At 42.1% G+C, this 17,144-nt stretch overlaps 1 pseudogene; it reads right to left on the bottom strand.

Moving 5' to 3' along the window:
- The window catches only part of LOC108636267, a 30,163-nt pseudogene continuing 13,443 nt past the window's right edge, over positions 425–17,144 (bottom strand).

Below are 17,144 nucleotides of genomic sequence, written 5' to 3'. Positions count from 1 at the left end.
AGACTGAGTGCTGAGCTCCCATATCCACCATGAAGCCAACCGGTTTTCCCTCCACATTTATAGTTACCCAGGACTCCGGGAGGGGCATCGAGCCCTGACCCCCCTAGTCACTATCCTCACCCACATAGAGGATATGACTGTCTGCAGAGGGAGTCTCGTTCTTGGGATTTTTGGGCCCCTCTTTTGGGTTTTTCTTGGGGCATTTATCTTTCCAATGTCCAATCTCCTTACAAAACGCACATTGGTTTTTTCCAAGCTTACGCCTTGCAGGTTTTTCCTCAGTCTATGAGTCTAGCTTTTTCCCTTTTTGGAACCTATTTTTGTTTTCAACTCTGGCGAAAAATATCTGAGCCAGCTCTTTTTGGTTCTTACGGTTTTCTTCAGTTCTAAATTCCCTTTCTTCCCTTCTAATACGGTCCTCTCTCTCCTCTGGGGTCTCTCTATGATTGAAAACTCTCTCTGCTGCCCTCACTAGATCTTGCAGGGACTGTTCACCCAGCCTCTCTATCTTTTGTAACTTTCTCCTAATATCGGGGGCTACCTGATTCACAAATGCTAGCATAACTGCTGCTCGAGACTCATCTGCCTGTGGGTCCATAGGAGTATACTGTCTAAGAGCTTCCATTATCCTTTCAAGGAATGCTGCAGGGCTCTCATTTGGCTCTTGCCTCACTGAATTTACCTTGGCCAAATTAGTTGGCTTTCTGGAGGCCGCTCTAAGGCCGGCCATAAGGATCTGGTGGTACATTCAGAGACGCTCCCTACCTTCAGCACGTTCAAAGTCCCAGTTGGGTCGCACCAAGGGGAACCCCTCTTCAATGAGGTTAGGCTGTATTGTGGGCCTCCCATCTACCCCCGGCACGTTCTTCCAAGCTTCTAACAGGATTCGCTCGTGCTCCTCTGTAGTGAAAAGCACCTGTAACAGTTGCTGACAATCATCCCAAGTGGGGTTGTGAGTAAAGAGGATAGATTCTAAAAGATCAATAAGACCCTGCGGTTTTTCAGAGAAAGAGGGAGTCTGAGTTTTCCAATTGTACAAATCACTAGTGGAAAAGGGCCAATACTAATATGTCCGTTCCCCACCCTCTCTGGCTGGCCCCGCCTGGACCGGAAACGCGTGAACAGTGGAGGAGGGAATTTCTGGGCCTTCTTCTTCCACTGCACTGGCCATTTCCCTTGCTCTTCCCTGAGTTCCCTGGGTGGGACCCCCTTCCCTAGGAGGAGCCGAGGGCTCCGCCCTCCTCTGGGCTTCTCCCGATGAAACTTGTGGAACCTGTGGAAGCAAGGGCGGATGTGGATCTGCATACGGGGGTGGGAACAATTCGGTCTCCAGATCCATCAGATTAGGATACAGAGAAGATTCCTGGAAGACCGGCTTTGGTTGATTGTCGTCCTTTTTTCCTTCTTTTTCTTCGGAAGCCTTCATAACTAATACCTGCGGGTTTGGCAAGGTTGGGGTTGGGGAAGAGGGACGGGGAGGTTTAGGGGGTTTAGGAGAAGCAAGAACAAAAGGTTTAAGCCATTCCGGTGGATTCCTCACTAGATCCTGCCAGACTAGGATGTAGGGAGTCTGATCAGGGTGTCCGGCAGGACTAGGAGCAAATACCCACTCTTTAACTGCTTGGACAATCTGGGGATTGAAGGTTCCCTCTGGTGGCCATCCAACGTCAAAGGTGGGCCACTCGGTGGAACAGAAAGTCACCAATTTGCTCTTCTTCACCAGTAATGAAAGATTCTGAGCTCTAGACTTAAAATCAGAAAAATGGTTGGTCATCAGAGACAGTGGAGTAGAAGCAGATTGCCCCATGGGTACAGAGAACACTAACAGCAACAGGGAGACTCACACAGACAGATAGTGCCGGCACACTGAGACACGAAAACAACACTGCAAACAGACTCCAACTCCAATATTGCTTTCAGTCCTCTCTACAGCACTTGTAACCCCTTCTCTGCTTGCAAGCGTCTTACCGTCAGAACGTCCTCCGCGCCAGCTGCCCTCCTGGTACGCTACCGGGGACCTGGCCTTACGCTGGACTTGCCTCTTCACTTTACACCTAGATGCCTCCCCAGCATGATACTGGGCCCCGGACTTAATCTAGGCCTCTGCTACGTTAGCACCGGTGCTCAGAGCTCTTACCTCCTAACGAGGTGGCCCCCTTCTACCAGGACAGTTGTTCCCCCCTGGTGGGACAGAGATCCCGGACGAGCCCCCAAATGTTATGCACCGAGCCTGTATCTCCCAACTGACTGAGAGAAAGCAAATCCTCCACAGTAATGCAAAAAGGCAGGAAGGGAGTTTATTTCTAGCGCGCTAGGGTCCGAGTCTCATCTGACACAGCAGAATCCGACAGGGACCCCGAACAAAGGGATATGGCGGTTTATATACAGTCAGTTCTTTGTCTCAGTTACAGGAGTAGCTGGTGTTACATGATTGGCTAGACAGGATGAGCACATGTCCTGTCTCTTTCTGGTTGGTGTGTATGGGAAGTCTTCCTAATTTGGTCAAGGAATGCTGTTTTTTCTTCCCAGTTAACAGGAAACATGACTCAGGTCCCTGGTGCTATGCACCTCACTGAGCCGTCCGGCCTGCCTGACAGTAGCCATCATAGTCAACAAAAGAGTCCGAAATGCAGTACTTGGATGCAATCTCTGAATGAGAGAATGATCTCTGTTTGTTTCCAAGGCAAACCATTCAATATCGTGGTAATCCAAGTCTAAGCCTTGACCAGTAACACTGAAGAAGCTGAACTGGAATGGTTCTATGAATGTCTATAAGACCTTTTAGGACTAACACCCACAGAATATGTCTTTCCAATAAGGGGACTGGAATGCAAAAGTATGAAGTCAAGAAATACCTGGAGTAAAAGGCAAATTTGGCCTTGGAGTACAGAATGAAGCAGGGCAAAGGCTAATAGAGTTATGCCAAGAGAATAACACCTTCTTCCAACAACACAAGATATTGTGGTTCAGATCGTGAACTCCTTATTGCCAAATTCAGACTTAAATTGAAGAAAGTAGGGAAAACCACTAGACTATTCAGGTATGACCTAAATCAAATCCCTTATGATTATACAGTAGAAGTGAGAAATAGATTTAAGGAACCAGATCTGATAGACAGAGTGCCTGATGAACTATGGATGGAATTCGTGATATTGTACAGGAGGCAGGGATCAAGACCATCCAAAGAAAAAGAGAAGCAAAAAAGCAAAATGGCTGTCTGAGGAGGCCTTACAAAGAGCTGTGAAAAGAACAGAAGCTAAAGGTGAGGAGAAAAGGAAAGATAAACCCATTTGAATGTAGAGTTCCAAAGAATAGCAAGGAGAGATAAGAAAGCCTTCCTCAGTGATCAATGCAAAGAAATAGAGGAAAAGAATAGAATGGGAAAGAATAGAGATCTCTTCAAGAAACTTAGAGATACCAAGGGAAATTTTCATGCAAAGATGGGCTTGATAAAGGACAGAAATCTCATGGACCTAACAGAAGCAAAAGCTATTAAGAAGAGGTGGCAAAAATACACAGAAAAAGTGTACTAAAAAGAACTTCATGACCCAGATAATCATGATGGTGTTATCAATCACCTAGAGCCAGAAATCCTGGAATGTGAAGTCAAGTGGGCCTTACGAAGACTATGGACCAAGCTAGTGGAGGTGATGGAATTCCAGTTGAACTATTGCAAATCCTAAAAGCTGATGCTGCTAAAGTGCTGCACTCAATATGTCAGCAAATTTGGAAAACTCAGCAATGGCCACAGGTCTGGAAAGGGTCAGTTTTCATTCAAATCCCAAAGAAAGGCAATGCCAAAGAATGTTCAAACTACCGCACAATTGCACTCATCTCACACTCTCAAAAGTAAAGTAATGCTCAAAATTCCACAGGCCGAACTTCAGCAATACATGAACCATGAACTTCCAGATGTTCAAGCTGATCTTAGAAAAGGCATAGGAATGAGAGAACAAATTGCCAACATCCACTGGATCATGGAAAAAGCAAGCGAGTTCCAGAAAAACATCTATTTCTGCTTTATTGGCTATGCCAAAGCCTTTGACTGTGTGGATCACAATAAACTGTGGAAAATTCTGAAAGAGATGGGAATATCAGACCACCTGACCTACCTCTTGAGAAACCTATATGCAGGTCAGGAAGTAACAGTTAGAACTGGACATGGAACAACAGACTGGTTCTAAATAGGAAAAGAAGTATGTCAAGGCTGAATATTGTCACCCTGCTTATTTAACTTCTATGCAGAGTACATCAGGAGAAACCCTGGGCTGGAAGAAGCAAAAGCTGGAATCAAGATTGCTGGGAGAAATACCAATAACCTGATATGCAGATGAGACTATCATTATGGCAGAAAGTGAAGAAGAACTAATGGGCCTCTTGATGAAAGTGGAAGAGGAGAGTGAAAAAGTTGGTTTAAAGCTCAACATTCAGAAAACTGAGATCATGGCATTGGGTCCCATCACTTCATGGCAAATAGATGGGGAAACTGGGGAAACAGTGTCAGACTTTATTTTCTTGGGCTCCAAAATCACTGCAGATGGTGATTGCAGCCATGAAATTAAAAGACGCTTACTCCTTGGAAGGAAAGTTATGACCAACCTAGACAGCATATTCAAAAGCAGAGACATTACTTTACCAACAAAGGTCTGTCTAGTCAAGGCTATGGTTTTTCTAGTAGTCATGTATGTATGTGAGTGTTCGACTATAAAGAAAGCTGAGTGCCAAAGAATTAATGCTTTTGAACTGTGTTGTTGGAGAAGACTCTTGAGAGTCCCTTGGATTGCAAAGAGATCCAACCAGTACATCCGAAAGGAGATCAGTCCTGGGTGTTCATTGGAAGGACTGATGCTGAAGGTGAACCTCCAATACTTTGGCCACCTGATGCAAAGTGCTGACTCATTTGAAAAGACCTTGATGCTCGGAAAGATTGAGGGCAGGAGGACAAGGGCATGACAGAGGTTGAAATGGTTGGATGGTATCACCGACTCAATGGACATGAATTTGAGTAAACTCCTAGAGTTGGTGATGGACAGGGACGCCTGGAGTGCTGTGGTTCATGGGTTGCAAAGAGTGGGACACGACTGAACGACTGAACTGAACTGAACTGAACTGGAGCCCAAAAATAAAGTCAGCCACTGTTTCTTTGTTTCCCCATTTATTTCTCATGAATTGATGGGGCCTGATGCCATGATCTTAGTTTTCTGATGTTGAGCTTTAAACCAACGTTTTTGCTCTCCTCTTTCACTTTCATCACAATGCTCTTTAGTCCGTTTTCACTTTCTGCCATAAGGGTGGTGTCATCTGCTCATCTGAGGTTATTGATATTTCTCCCAGCAATCTTGATTCTAGTTTGTGCTTCTTCCAGCCCAGCGTTTCTCATGATGTACTCTACATAGAAGTTAAATAAACAGGGTGACAATATATAGCCTTGACATAGTCCTTTTCCTATTTGGAACCAGTCTATTGTTCCATGTCCAGTTCTAACTCTTGCTTCTTGACCTGCATATAAATTTCTGAAGAGGCAGGTCAAGTGATCTGATATTCCCATCTCTTTCTGAATTTTCCATGGTTTACTGTGATCCACGCAGTCAAAGGGTTTGGAATAATCAATAAAGCAGAAACAGATGTTTCTCTGGAACTCCCTTGCCTGTTATAATGATCCAGCAGATGCTGGCAATTTGTTCTCTCATTCCTATTCCTTTTCTAAAACCTGCTTTAACATCTGGAAGTTCACAGTTCACGTATTGCTGAACCCCAGCCTGTAGAATTTTGAGCATTCCTTTTCTAGAGTGTGAAATGAGTGCAATTGTGTGGTAGTTTGAGCATTCTTTGTCATTGCCTTTCTTTGGGATTGGAATGAAAGCTGACCTTTTCCAGTCCTATGGCCACTGCTGAGTTTTCCAAGTTTGCTGACATGTTTAGTGCAGCACTTTCAGAGCATCATCCTTTGAAATAGCTCAACTGGAATTGCATCAACTCTGCTAGCTTTGTTCATAGTGAGGCTTCATAAGGCTCACTTGACTTTGCATTCTAGCATATCTGGCTCTAGGTAAGTGATCATACCATCATGGTTATCTGGGTCATGAATATTTTTTTTTTTTTTTTGGTATAGTTCTGTGTATTTTTGCCACTTTTCTTAATATCTTCTGCTTCTGTTTGGTCCATAACATTTCTGTCCTTTATTGAGCCCATCATTGTGTGAAATGTTCTCTTGGTATCTCTGATTTTCATGGAGAAATCTCAATTGTTTCCCATTCTATTCTTTCCCTCTCTTTTTTTGCAGTGATCACCGAGGAAGGCTTTCTTATCTCTCCTTACTATTCTTTGCAACTCTTTCAGTTGGGTATATCTTACCTTTTCTCCTTTGCCTTTAACTTCTCTTCCTTTCACAGCTATTTTTAAGGCCTCCTCATACAGTCATTTTGCTTTTTTGCATTTCTTTTCCATGGGGATGGTCTTGATCCCTGTCTTCTGTACAATGTCACAAGCCTCTGTCCATAGTTCATTAGGCTCTCTGTCTATCAGATCTAGTCCTTAAATCTATTTCTCACTTCCATTGTATAATCATAAGGGATTTACTTTAGGTCATACCTGAATAGTCTAGTGGTTTTCCCTACTTTCTTCAATTTAAGTCTGAATTTGGCAATAAAGAGTTCATGATCTGAGCCACAATCAACTCCGAGTCTTGTTTTTGCTAACTGTTTAGAGCGTCTCCATCTTTGGCTACAAAGAATAAAATCAATCTTATTTCGCTCTTGGCCATCTTGTGATGTCCATGTGTAGAGTCTTCTCTTGTGTTGTTGGAAGATGGTATTTGCTATGACCTGTGCATTCTTTTGGCAAAACTCTATTAGCCTTTGCCCTGCTTCATTCTGTACTCCTAAGCTAAATTTGCTGTTATTCCGGGTGTTTCTTGTCTTCCTACTTTTGCATTCCAGTCCTCTATAACAAAAAGGACATATTTTGTGGGTGTTAGTCCTAAAAGGTCTTGTAAGTCTTCATAGAACTATTCCAGTCCAGCTTTTTCAGTGTTACTGGTCGGGGCATAGACTTGGATTACCATGATATTGAATGGCTTGCCTTGGAAAGGAACAGAGATCATTGGAACAGAGATCATTCTGTCACTTTTGAGACTGTATTCATGTACTGCATTTCAGACTCTTGTTGACTATGATGGCCACTCATTTCTTCTAAGGGATTCCTGCCCACAGTAGTAGATAGAATGGTCATTTGAGTTTAATTCAACCATTCCTGTTCATTTTAATTCACCAATTCCAAAATGTTGACATTCACTCTTGCCATCTCCTGTTTGACCACTTCGAATTTGCCTTGATTCATGGACCTAACATTCCAGATTCTTATGCAATATTGCTCTTTACAGCATTAGATCTTACTTTTATCACCAGTCACATCCACAACTGAGTGTTGTTTTTGCTTTGGCTCAGTCTCTTCATCCTTTATGGATTTATTTATCCACTGGTCTCCAGTAACACTGACCTTGGGTGTTCATCTTTCAGTGTCTTATCTTTTTGCTTTTTCATACTGTTCATGGGATTCTCAAGCTGATTCAGGTATGACTATGTCAAGTCCCTTATGATTGTACAAGTGAAAGTGAGAAATAAATTCAAGGGATTAGATCTGATAGAGTGCCTGAAGAACTATGGATGGAGGTTTAGACATTGTACAGGAGGTGGTAATGAAGACTATCCTGGAGAAAAAGAAATGCAAAAAGTCAAAATGGTTGTCTGAGGAGCCCTTACAAATAGCTAAGAAAAGAAGAGAAGCTAAAGGCAAAGCAGAAAAGGAAAGATATACCCATTTAATAGCAGAGTTCCAAAGAATGGCAAGGAGAGATGGAAAGCCTTCCTCAGGGATCAATGCAAAGAAATAGAGGAAAACAATAGAATGGGAGAGACTAGGGATCACATCAAGAAAATCAGATATACCAGGGGAACATTTCATTCAAAAATGGGTACAACAAAGGACAGAAATTATATGAACCTAACAGAATCAAAAGATATTAAGAAGAGGTGGGAAGAATACACAGAAGAACTATACAAAAGCTATCTTCATGACCCTGATAATCTCCATAGTGTGATTACTCTCCTAGAGCCAGACACCCTGGAATGAGAAGTCAAGTGGGCCTTAGGAAGCATCACTATGAACAAAGCTAGTGGAGGTGATGGAATTCCAGTTGAGCTATTTCAAATCCTGAAAGATGATGCTGTGAAAGTGCTGCACACAGTATGCCAGCAAGTTTGGAAAACTCAGCAGTGGCCACAGGACTGGAAAAGGTCAGTTTTCATTCCAATCCCAAAGAAAGGCAATGCCAAAGAATGCTCAAACTACCACACAATTGCACTCATCTCACATGCTAGTAAAGTAATGCTCAAAATTCCCCAAGCCACGCTTCAATAGTATGTGAACTGTGACATTCCAGTTGTTCAATCTGGATTTAGAAAATGCAAAGGAACCAGAGGTCCAATTGCCAACATCTACTGGATCATAAAAAAAGCAAGAGAGTTCCAGAAAAACATCTACTTCTTCCCTATTTACTATGCCAAATCCTTTGATTGTGTGGATCACAACAAACTGTGAAAAATTCTGAAAGATACAGGAATACCAGACCACCTGAGATACCTCCTGATAAACCTGGATATGGAAGAACAGACTGGGTCCAAATAGAAAAGGAGTACGTCAAGGCTGTATACTGTCACCCTACTTATTTAACTTCTATGTGGAGTTCATCATGAGAAATGCTGGACTGAAAGAAACACAAACTGGAATCAAGATTTCTGGGAGAAATATCAATAACCTCAGATATGAAGATGACAGCACACTTACGGCAGAAAGTGAAGAAAACTAAAGAGCTTCTTGATAAAAGTGAAAGAGGAGAATGAAAAAGCTGGCTTAAAGCTCAACATTCAGAAAACTAAGTTCATGGTATCTTGTCCCATCACTTCATGGGAAATGGATGGGGAAACAGTGGAAACCATGACAAACTTTACTTTTTTGAGCTCCAAAATCACTGCTGATGGTGACTGCAGCCAGGAAATTAAAAGACACTTACTCCTTGGAATGAAAGTTATGTCCAACCTAGACAGCATATTAAAAAGCAGAGACATTTCTTTGCCAACAAAGGTCTGTCTAGTGAAAGCTATGGTTCTTCTAGCAGTCATTATGGATATCAGAGTTGAACTACAAAGAAAAGTTGAGCGCCAAAGAATTGAAACTATTGAACTGTGGTGTTGGAGAAGACTCTTGAGAGTACCCTGGACAGCAAGGAGATCTAACCAGTCTATCCTAAAGGAGATGAGTCCTGAATATTCATTGGTAGGACTGATGCTGAAGCTGACACTGCAATACTTTGGCCACTTGATGTGAAGAAGTGACTCATTTGAAAAGACCCTGATGCTGGGAAAGATTGAGTATAGGAGGAGAAGGGGACAACAGTGGATGAGATGGTTGGATGACATCACTGACTCAATGGACATGAGTTTGAGTAAACTCTGGGAGTTGGTGATGGACAGGGAGACCTGGTGTGCTTCAGTCCATGGGACTGCAAAGAGTTGGACATGACTGAGGGACTGAACTGAACTCAATCCACACTGTTCCTGGGAATTTGAATAAACAATTAAAAAATCCTCAGAAACATCAGTATACTGAGATTCTACTGTTGAAGTCTTAATGAGTCATTATCTGTGGGAAAGGTACTTCCTTCCTGGGGTTCTTCCTCTCCTTCTACTATTTTCCCATTTTAATCTCTTTCCTTTGGCTGTCCTTTAAGTCATTCCCCTGGGCTCTTTACTTATGATATTTCAATTTTTCAATTTCTTCTTTAATCTCACCCATGCTCATGAGGTGACAGAGATTATTCCTTGTTGAATCAATGTCCACTCATACCTTTTCCTTCGTATCAGAACCCTTATTTTATACAGGGCGTTAATGGACTCAGCTAAAAGATTACATTTTCTGACTTCCATCATATGTAGGTGGGGCCATATATCTGAGGTCTGGCTAAGTAGCTACAAACAGGATTGGTGTGTGAGATTTCATGGAAGGCTCCAAAAGAATGCTGGAAACTGCCCTCTCCTGCCCTCCCTGCTTTTGTTCAGCTGCCAGGAATGCAGGCATGATGGGCAGAGCTTGTGCAACCTCGCAGGACCAGGTGTGAAATTAGGATGGAAACCATGCACTGAGGATGATGATGCAGACACTGGAAGCCTCTACCTGAGACCACTTATATCGGCCCTGAATTCCACAGTTCAGGATCTAGGGACACTGAGCTTTATCTGTTAAAACTATGTTATACCTGGGAAAACATAACCTTAACAGATAAACATAAGCTTTTGTGCTCATGCCAACCACATCTGTATCTCTAACCTTGTCATCCTGAGTCTCCAGTTAATCAGTTCAGTTCAGTCACTCAGTCATGTCCAACTTTGTCACCCCATGGACTGCAGCACACCAGGCTTCCCTGTTTATCACCAGCTCCCAGAGCTTGCTCAAACTCATGTCCATCAAGTCGGTGATGCCATCCAACCATATCATCCTCTCTTGTCCCCTTCTCCTACTGCCTTCAATCTTTCCCAGTGTCAGGGTCTTTTCCAATGAGTTGGTTCTTTGCATCAGGTGGCCAAAGCATTAGAGTTTCAGCTTCAGCATCAGTCCTTCCAATGAATATACAGGACTGATTTCCATTATATGTTGAAATAATTACTGGACATTTCCTTACTGATGTCTCATAAGCACCTCAATTTTGTCTTCTCTTGACTGAACTCATAGCTGACTCTCCACTTCCCTTCCTAACCTGCTCTCATAGTGTTTGGAATTTTATCACCAGTCTTGTTATCCAAGGAGTACCCATGTGGTGGTGCTGGATCTTTCCTCTTCCTCACCCATCATATTTGTTCAGTCATCAGATCCTCTATTGTTTTTTCCCTCATAAATTTTCACCAAGTTTGTCTTATAACTCTTCGCCTCTCTCACACAACCTCTCTCACCACTAAATCCCAGTTTAGTTTCTCATTGTCTCCAGTCTGAGAAGTAATTCTGCCTTTAATTCTGTCCTCCTCTCAAGTAGTTTTTACATGATGTCTAGAGGGAATTACTTAAAAAGCAAGTGGACCACATCGATCTCCTGCTTAAAACATTTAAGAGTTCTGCAGCAATAGGTGCTTGATCTTGGGACACTGGCCATGGTCTACTCATACTTATTTTGTAACTCTCATCACTGCTGCTCCTTGTCCTGTATTTCATACCCCAGTAACACTACAGTTTGTGGTCTCTGTAACATGCATGGAGTTTCATGCTTCTCTGTGCCTTTAATCATTTCATTCCCTTTGCTTGGAAATCTCCTCTACTCCTCTTTCTCTTTCTTGGCTTTCTTCTGTATAATGCTTATTCTTCCTGACTTAGTTTGGTCTCATTTCCTCTGGGAAGCTTTCCTGGATTTCTATCCCCACCTGGCTGGATTGGGTAGTTCCCTTGCCAAACCAGTTTTCAGAGGAAAGAGCTGAGGGGGATGAGGGAAGGCAGGGGGTGGGGTGGGGGGTAATGTGATTGCCAGATTTAGCATATCTTGTATAATACAAGATGCCAAGTTAAATGTGAATTTCATAAAAATAAATACATATAAATTTTTGGGGAATATAAATATATATCATGCAATATTTGGGACACATACTAAAAAATGTGTAATTTACTTAAAATTTAAACTCATCTGGGCATCAGTTATTTTATCTGGCAATCCCATACTGAAGACACATTAGCATACTTCTTGTTTTTGCCGGAGTGTCTTTGTGGCCTCACTTATGAAAATATTAATGGTAAAGAAATGATTAGTTTTAAACATCATTAGTGTCTGCCTTGCTCCTTGGTGCCAATGGAGGGAGAAAAAGAGAAAAAGAAAGAGAACAAAAAGAGAAAGAGAGATCTTCTAAGAGAAGGAGCAAAGCTTGTAAGAGCCTTGGCTTCCTTCCCCCTAACTGAAGTGTTATTCCGAACCACTACAACCTGGTTTATCATTCTATTCTAAGAGTAAGAGAATACTTTAGTAGCTCCCCAGAGCCTCAGGAAGGCCCTCAGAAGGCAGCAGGGGCCAGGGATGTGGCACCAGGTGTGGTTTCTCTTAATGAGGAAATTGCTAAGCAACTTTGTCAATGGAGTACGGATGAGCTCAACCAGGCCTGGCTGCTCTCTTCAAGGGCAGAAAGGAAGCTCACATTTCTGGCACATCTACCATATGACACATTACACCTGCCATTTCCTTAAGTTCTGAAAACATATTAAGAAATTTGGTGTGTGCATCTGGTACCTTTCTGTTGGGAATTAGGTCATAAGCATTTGGATGCAGGATCTGTTTTTATGAGATAGGGCACTATATAATAAATCTATTTATAACAATGAATTTGTCAGTAAATTAATTTGGACATTATGCTGTTGTACAAATACAACACAAATACAGAGTTTTAGAATAATGAACACTGAACATTCAAAATCTGAGTGATTAACATTGGGATGGCATTTTGCCTGGTTATTTTAGGTGGGTCTAACGGTGTCCATTTTGAGTTACACATTTTCTTTTTCCCTGTGAGAGAGCTATTGCTACCCACAGTGTCTCTGCATTAGGTCTGCTGAGAACTTGTTATTCTTCTTCCTCACAGCTGGGATTCTGGCAGGTGGGATTATTGAATGCAGAGTAAGAGATGAAATTAACACAGGTAATGAGCAGTAGTTTTACTGATAGAGGAATTTCAGTTCATTTGGGAAAATTCCAGACTCTAAAGACCTTCAGTAAGATAAATCAAAACCTAGTTTGGGAAAACAGAAGAGGTATATCTGCAATTTAACTTTTATGTAGAGCCAGCATTGAGCTTAACACAGCCTGAAGTCGAGGGGCAGCTTGACTATCGGCTTGTGCTCCTAGTTTGTTGCCCAAGATAAAAGCTTTTGGAACAATTTCATATTTTAATTGGTTCATATGGGCATTTAAAAAGTGCAGTTAGTTAAGAGGATGCCACTTGTTCTTTATAGGTCGATGGTTTCTATTTATCTAGGTCTACTTGGTCCATAGTTTACCAGGGCTTCCCAAGTGACTCAGTGGTAAAGAATCCACCTGCCAATGCAAGAAACTCGGCTTCAATCTGTGATAATGATTCCCTGGAAAAGGAAATGGCAATCCACTCCAGTATTCTTGCCTGGAAAATCCCATGGACAGAGGAGTCTGGCAGGCTATAGTCCATGGGGTTGCAAAGAGTCAGACATAACTGAGTGACTGAGCACACACATGAATGCACTTGGGAAGCAATGGGGTAGGCTCATGCCACCCATGATTTAAATGTCAAGAGGGAGCTAGTTGCTGTTTCCACTTTGAGAGGGGAACGTGTGCTTTAACGATCTCAATCCTTACTGCTCTATGTTCTTTCCTTCCATCTCTCCTTCTTTTCCTCCTTCCTTCCTCTCTGTTACCTTCTACAGCATTTACTGGGTGTTGACTATTATTTTTGGTGTTAGAGATATAACAGTGAAATGAAAGAGACAAAAATCTGTCCATTTGGAATATCCTAAATGGAATTGAACAGATATAGTATGTTAGATGGGCTTCCCTAGTAGTTCAGCTAGTAAAGAATCCGCCTGCAATGTGGGAGACCTGGATTTGATCTCTGGGTTGGGAGGATCCCCTGGAGAAGGGAATGGCAACCCACTCCAGTATTCTTGCCTGGAAAATCTCATGGACAGAGGAGCCTGGTGGTCTACTGTCCATGGTTCCGAAAAGAGTCAACACGACTCAACATCTAAGCACAGCACAGCAGTAATATGTTAGATAGTGACAAACATTAAGGACAAAACTAAACTGGAGGAGGAAGCACGTGTGTATGGTTGTGAATTTCAGACTGAGTGCTTAGGAAGCCCTCTCTCTAAGAAGATGGCATTTGAGGGAAAATCTGAGTAAGTGAAGAAACAAGTCATGAAGATCTCTGTGGGAAGAGCGTTTTAGGAAGAATGACCAACAAGGGCAAAGGCCCTGAGGTAGTAAGGTGCCTGATGTCTTTGAGGAATGTGAATAAGTAGGCCAGTGTTAGGAAGGTAGAGTGCAGGGAAATGATGCTAGAGAAGTGCTGGGGGGCTGAGATGTGTACTAAGGTCTCTGTAAGGACTTTGCTCTAGGTAAGATGGGAAATTGAGGGTTTTGAGCAGAGGAGTGACATAAACTGACATTTTTTTTTTTTACCATTACAAAGTAATTTTATTTTATTATTATTTTTTTATTAAATTTTTATTTTTACTTTATTTTACTTTACAATACTGTATTGGTTTTGCCATACATTGACATGAATCCACTACGGGTGTACATGCGATCCCAAACATGAACCCCCCTCCCACCTCCCTCCCCACAACATCCCTCTGGGTCATCCCCGTGCACCAGCCCCAAGCATGCTGTATCCTGCATCGGACATAGACTGGTGATTTAAACAGATCACTTTAGCTGCAGTTTTGACAATAGACAAAGACAATCAAGGGCAACAGCAGGACTTCTAGCTTGGAGACTGTGTCAACTGTCTAAGCAAGATGTGATGGTTGCATGGAGTAGGGTGGCAACCGAGGTGGTTGTAAGAATTATTTGGATTCTGCATCTATTTTGATAGTAGTGCTAATAAGATCTGCTAGTGAATTGTGTGTGTAAAGTGAGAAAGAGAAGTCAAAGATGACTTCAAGGTTTTGGACCTGATACTGAGATGGGGAATATTATGGGGCAAGCAGATTTTGAACACAAGTAGGATTGGTTTTGGTTGTGTTCCCTTTGAGATGTTTGTTAGACACCAAAGTGTGTGTGTGTGCTCAGTTGCTTCAGTCATGTCCAACTCTGTGATCCCATGGACTGTAGCCTGCCAGGCTCCTCTGTCCATGGGATTCTTCAGGAAAGGATACTGGAGTGGGTTGCCATTTCCTTCTCCAGGGGATCTTCCTGACCCAGGGTTTGAACCCGTGTTTTTTATGTCTCCTGCATTGGCAGGCAGGTTCTTTACCTCTAGTGGCACCTGGGAAGCCCTAGGCCCAAAGAGGAGATGTCAAATAGGCATTTGAATATATGAGACTAGTGTTGAGGGGAGCAGTCTTGGATAGAGACAGAGATATGGTAGTTATTAGCACACATTACCACATGGCATGTGTAGCAATGGGCCATATGGAATTGTAAGATAGGAAAGCAAAAACTAAGCTACTGGAAATTTCAAATTTGAAAGTTGGAGAAATGGAGAGAGTAGCAAAGGAAATTGACAGAAAGCAACCTGAGAGGTGGGGCTTCCCAGTGGTAAAGACCCAAGCTACGAATGGAGGAGACATTAGAAACCTGGGTTCAGTCCCTGAGTCAGGAAGATCCCTTGGAGGAGGGCATGGCCACCCACTCCAGTATTTTTGCCTGGAGACTTTCATGGGCAGGGGAAATGGGTGGGCTACAGTTCATAGAGTTGCAAAGAGTCAGACATGACTAAAGCAACTCAGCACACACACACACATCCTGAGAGGAAAGAGGGAAACCAGGGAACTGGCTCAGAAGCGGAGAGAAGAAAGTGTTGTAAAGCAGAGACAGTGACCAGCAGTATCCAGTGTTGTGAGATCTGAGATCTGAGAATTGTTCATGTGGAGGGTCTTGCTGGTCTTAACAAAAGCAGTATCAGTGGCATGATGGAGATATTTGGAAGAAGAGAAGAAGAGAGGAAGGAAGGAAAGGATTGAAAATAAGTGAGTACAGAGAACTCTCTCAAGGAATTTTACTATAAAGAGAAGGACAGTTTTTGTTGTTCGGTTGCTCAGTCGTGTCCGACTCTTGCGACCCCGTGGACTGCAGCACACCAGACTTCCCTGTCCTTCACCATCTCCTGGAGCTTGCTCAAACTCATGTCCATTGAGTCGGTGATGCCATCCAACCATCTCATCCTCTGTTGTCCCCTTCTCCTCTTGCCTTCAGTCTTTCCCAGCATCAGGGTTTTTTCCAGTGAGTCAGCTCTTCCCATCAGGTGGCCAAAGTATTGGAGCTTCAGCTTCAGCATCAGTTCTTCCAAAGAATATTCATGGCTGATTTCATTTAGGATTGACTGGTTTGATCTCCTTGCTGTCCAAGGGACTCACAAGATCTTCTCTAAGGACAGTAGCCAGAGGGAAAAGCTGGGTCAAGAGTTTCCTTCCTTCTTCTCACTGCTTCTCTCCTCCCTTCCTTTCTTTTTATTTTTCTTTTCTTCTTATTTTCTGATAAGACATTAAAGGAAAAATAAGTTTAAGCCCTCTAGAATTCTTACAGCTTATAAATGTTAAAAAAGATATCATTAAACAACAGAAAGGAAGAAAGATATAGAGATAGGTGGGAGAAAGGAAGGAGGGAGAGAGAGGAGGAAGGGAGTTCAGGAGAAACATTTCAGAACTTAGGCACATTGGGTTCAGTTCCAGCTCTACTACTTCATTGTTGTGTTACCTCAGACATGATATTTATCATTTCTATATCTAAGGAACCTCATCTGTAAAACAAGAATAATTTCTGCCTCCTAGGATTACTATGGGAAAGTTCTTCATAATGTACAAAATACCATGAGAAATGATAAAATCACCTAGGTGGGAATTGAAAAAGTATCTTGAAAACAAAGCATAAATTATAACAGACATTGACCTACTTTTTAAATTGAAAAAAGATTACCATGTTCTGTGTTAGGTTTAACTAACATAGGTTATACTTTCTTTGACTAGTCAAGAATAAATCATGTTTTAATAGAGCTAGTATATGTATAGTTCTATGCTATGAGTCTTATTCCTATGCTCTGGGACCTTTTAGTGGGAAAACAAAACCTAAATACACAAAGATTTAAAATGAAAAGGAAGTGTGAAAATTTGTTTTGAGGAATATGATAAGATAAATTTTTTCTATTACCACTTTGCAAAATGCAATGCAGGCAAAAATGTAATACCAATTTCTTCCAGAATTACACATTGCCGGTGTAATATGTTAATAAGAAATCATTAAATAGTCATTAGCATTGTCTCATTTACCATGCACTTAGGTGGAGAAAGTCAATTGTTTTCCTAATTCTGGAATCTAGGCCTGAGATACACAGTCCCATTTCTCCTGGATGAGTTGGGATGAATTAAGACTA

The sequence above is a fragment of the Capra hircus genome, chromosome 6 (assembly GCF_001704415.2).
Source record: "Capra hircus breed San Clemente chromosome 6, ASM170441v1, whole genome shotgun sequence".
In the NCBI taxonomy this organism is placed as follows: domain Eukaryota; kingdom Metazoa; phylum Chordata; class Mammalia; order Artiodactyla; family Bovidae; genus Capra; species Capra hircus.
The sequence above is the reverse complement of the archived record's forward strand: the minus strand, read 5'-3'. Positions and strand labels throughout refer to the sequence as shown.